The sequence below is a fragment of the Diabrotica virgifera genome, chromosome 9 (genome assembly GCF_917563875.1).
Source record: "Diabrotica virgifera virgifera chromosome 9, PGI_DIABVI_V3a".
NCBI classification, from domain to species: Eukaryota; Metazoa; Arthropoda; class Insecta; order Coleoptera; family Chrysomelidae; genus Diabrotica; species Diabrotica virgifera.
In genome coordinates this window covers 49,460,676-49,465,307 of record NC_065451.1, presented here as the reverse complement: position 1 = coordinate 49,465,307, position 4,632 = coordinate 49,460,676, and the positions used below count along the sequence as shown (strand labels likewise).

General features: G+C 29.2%; 1 long non-coding RNA gene across 1 annotated transcript; it reads right to left on the bottom strand.

Moving 5' to 3' along the window:
- Positions 1-204: 204 nt before the first annotated feature.
- On the bottom strand, positions 205-3,611 carry LOC126892462 (uncharacterized). Its single transcript, XR_007700849.1, has 3 exons — positions 3,345-3,611; positions 2,458-2,615; positions 205-796 (listed from the first exon to the last, which is right to left on the bottom strand). It is a non-coding gene; the product is annotated as an uncharacterized LOC126892462 (long non-coding RNA).
- Between the last annotated feature and the right edge of the window lie 1,021 nt (positions 3,612-4,632).

Sequence of the window (4,632 nt, the reverse complement as noted above, 5' to 3'; positions counted from 1 at the left end):
ATGTTCCTAGAATGTACACACAGGACATTGAAAACATTCCTGGAATGTCCCCAAATGCACACGAATGTCCCTGGAAAGTCCCAGGAAAGTGCTGTGTCAGCATTTTAAATATTCTTAGAATGTTCTGTTGGAACATTCCATGAATGTCTACGAATGTTCTTTGGACATTCACAGTCTATTTTTTAGACTGAATATCTTGTTGGAACATTCCATGAATGTTCTTTGGACATTCACAGTATATTTTTAGACTGAATGTCTTGTTAGAACATTCCATGAATGTCTACGAACGTTCTTTGAACATTCACAGAATATTTTTTAGACATTCACTGAAATATATCGTCAGTAATGTGACAATACCTCCTATATGTTTTTTCATGAGGTTTGCAGGAGACGAAAAACATTTTTTAAGGTCACTTTCTGTTTTCGTACGTATTCTGACTTTTTTGTAGTAAATAGATAGTTGAATTTACTGCAAAACAAGTCAAAAAATATATGAAAACAGGAGGTGGCCGAAACAAGTTTTTAGTCTATCTTACAAATCTCTTGAAAAAAACAGATAGGAGGTATTGTCACATCACTGACGATATGTGGCCATACCAAATAATACATGCTTGATAAATATAAACATTTTTATTGCAAAAAATCTTTACATACATTTTTTAATGTAATTTACTGACATTCCTAAATATTATAAAAAAATGTGTCACATTTGCTTTGTAAACCTTTCTTTTGCTTTTCGTAGCCACATATTCCGTTTCCTTTCTGGTTTTTTGTAGACCACTTCTCTCAGCTGATTCTAAAAGAAAATAAAATAAAAGGTAATTTTTCTATCCTTTACAATTAACAATCAGAAGAAATATTATTTACAGGTAATAATACGCATAAATAATAATAATAAAAAAATAAATATTAAATAATATTTAAATAAATAATAAATAATATTTAATAAATAAAATAATAATAATGAACATTTTGTATTTTGACAACGACATCCGACGTGGAAGTAGAAACCTTAATAAAATTATTTTTTCAAGTAAATTGTGGCTTATTTCCTCATTAGAATAGTTAATTACAAAAAAGCCACAAAGAAATAGATTTTTCACAAACAAATAAGTATTTAGTATTCATTATATTTATTGTTTTTATTATTTACTCTAATGTTGTTCTGAAGCTATTTTCTTGTGGCATTTTTACAATTTTAACTATTTAGAATGGGAAATAAGCCACAATATTATTAAAAAATGATTTTTATTAACGTTTCGACGCCCAAATCGGGTGCCGTTGTCAAAATACAAAATACTATTGTATTATGTAGACCCTTACGATATGTTAAAAAAATCTAAATTCATACTCTTATAGTTTTTTCTCCTGAAGAAGTCACAAAAGTGTGACGAAATATTGAGAAATAACAAATAGACTTTTATTTCACATGACCGAATTGCTGAAACTTCAAACCACTATAACACAGTACGGTCGAAAATATTTGGGCGTCGAAACGTTAATAAAAATCATTTTTTAATAATATTGTGGCTTATTTCCCATTCTAAATAGTTAAAATTTACTTTAATGTCCTACTGGTACATTATTTGACAAATAATGACATTTCGAAGTCTGTTAAGTATGATATAACGCCCTTGGGCATTAAATTTAAATAACGACTTAGATACTGTCAAGTTGACAAATATCAACCTAAGTAAAACTATGGTTACCACAATTATGTTACTACTGTTACTGGTAAATGTACTTATTTAAAAACTAATCAATTCAAAATTCATTCAAATTTTTCGCATATAAAGAATAATTTAGTCAGACATTAAACGTTGAAGGCACCACAGGTATTATAATAATAACGCTTTCGGTCAACGTATATCCCTCAGGCCCTTGTTAAAAACACCATTGACCTCAAGCGTTATTATCCTTATAATACCCTTGGTACCTTAATAACTGTAACATAAGATTATACCTTAATTCTTGTTTTCTATTTCTGATGTTTTTATTTATTTACATTGAATATTAATCTGTTTTGTTGTATAATCTACTTCGCAATAATTATGTGATATATTTGACTTAAAATGAATTCAAAAATTTTTTGCAGTTGGGCAACAATGTCAACTTAGATCTCCGATGTAGATAATGAATTACAACAGTATCTATATTGTACAGACTGTATTATTAATTAGGTTATTTATTTATTTATTTATTTATTTATTGAAATATACATCCACCAGGTATAAACCCATAAAGGTGTACATAAGAAAACTACATACATTGACTGAACACTTGATGACAAAATATAAAATAAAATAAAAGAATAACCAAAAATGTTTCTGTTGTTAATACACATACACAATAATAAACAAAGACCTTAATAAAGAAAAATAACATGGCATCAATTCGATAAGCTATTGCGTATTTCGCGTTTAAAGATGTTAAAACCAAGAAAAAAAATGCATATACCTGTGTGACATAAGCTATTGGAACAGCACAGTCTCTTAAACGAACAGATGAAAGTGAAGTTCTGTCAATATCTTTTTCTAAAAAGTGTTTTGAACATACTCCTCTATTAACAAATCTGATCTATACTTCATGTCTTCTTCGCAGGATCTTCTGGAAAGCTAAAAATACAAAATATATGCATTACTAAGCATTATTAACAAATTTTAGTTTTAAATAAAAAATATGATTAATGGACTCACAAAATATTATAAAACAGCTTAGAAATTGTTTATTAGTATAGTCGGTTCCCCAAACTCTGACACAACTGGCTAGTGATTTTAGTAGGTATTTTTTTTTGTTTTTGACCAATTTTGCCAAAATTACAGTAATTATTAACTATTTAGTTATTATTTTTTTTTTGCCAATTTTACCAAATTGGCAAAATTATTTACTAAAATCACTAGCCAGTTGTGTCTGAGACTCAGTAGTACTGAGACTGAGTTTAGCAAATCGACTATAATATTCTGTGTATTCATTAGTTGGTACTGCATATTATAGTGTGTGGTCTACCATCCTATTTATAAAGGCATACATTAGCAAAAACGCAAAAAGAATTACTTTAGTTTTACAAATCCTATTGTTATTATCTCTATTTACTATTTTAGTTAGGAATAAGCGAAGTTTGTGGCTTGTTCACAATTATTATTAAAATAATAAATGGATATGACCAATTATTAACTTATAAAATAAAATAATAATTCTTCTGATTTATGCCTTTTATTCACTTTGTTATATCTAGGTTACTTAAAAGATTTTTTATGAATAGTATTATTAGGGTATTAATAGTATTAATTTATTTTCTGAAATACAGGGCATGCCTTCGTTTACATATTTGCATACCTACTAACCTTTTAATAGGGCTTTTCATTCAGTCATTTGTTTGGAGCTTCTGTCATAATTGAAACGTTATTACTGCAGATTTTTTTATCTACATTTGTTTCTGCTACTCCAACTGCGTTAAAAACAGGACACCATTTTATTCACTATGTTAATAATACTATTAAAGCTATTATAAAAGTATCCGAATTAAAAAAATATTCTTAAAAAGCACAAATAATAGAAACAACGATCCACCCACGGCAAAGCAAGGTCAAGGTGGCCAAGATGAAGATGTCAAGATGGCCGAAGCGAGGTCGTTGGTTGGTCGTTTTTAGTCACGTGATGCCCTCTCAAGCGCCATGCACAAAAATATATGCACGGCGAATTTGAAAATGAACGCAAAAGAAATAAATATAAATGCCTCTCTTGGGTTTTGCATAAGTTATAAGTATTTTTTTTATTAACAAAATCGCATTCCAAATTGAATATTCGCGAACAATAATTTTTATTACATTTGTATGTTTATAATATTGTATTAATTGAACTTGGGAAACTCTTTAAATTTGACATATTATTGCACTGTAGGCCTAAAGTGTCACTTAGTTTGTCTGGTATGTTATAAGTAATGTTGTATCTGTTACACGTATGTATTATTTCGCAACTTAAAATATAGGAACATTGGTAGTATGTTCACAGAATGTCTTATGGTAACATTCCAGGAATAATTTAAACAGATGTTCACCGAATGTTCCCTAAATGTCCAGGACATTCAAATATTGATAGAACTTTGGTAGTACATTCCTGGAATGTTGTGTGTTGTTAGGGTAATAATTAACATAATCCCATTTATGGTCATTTAGATAGGTACTTACTGAGCAGGTAAAGAAAGTAAAGAATCACGAAGTAATGAAATATTTCTAAATGAATGAACGTTTAGTATTTAATGAGAATTTACCCCTATTATATCAGCTCCTACATTATCAGAATAGTAGGTAAAGAAAGGATTAAGAGCTGTCGTCACTAAATACAAAGTACGATTGAGACCGAAATGTGTCGAACGTAAGTTCCAATGCGTGGCATCAATGCTGTTGTTCAGAAAATTAAATAAGAAAGTGAAAATATATGTACGTGCTGCCATCTATTCAAAGAATTGTTAATTAGTTAGTTTATTTAGTTGCCACACAAATTGACCGTGGCGTTTAAATACCCCCTTAAGAGTGTTTACATTAACAGTTACTATAGTCCAGAGAAATAAGGTTTTTGTCCGGACACTTGAGCAGCCAGGTTGCAAATGGATTTTTTGGGTACTATATACCT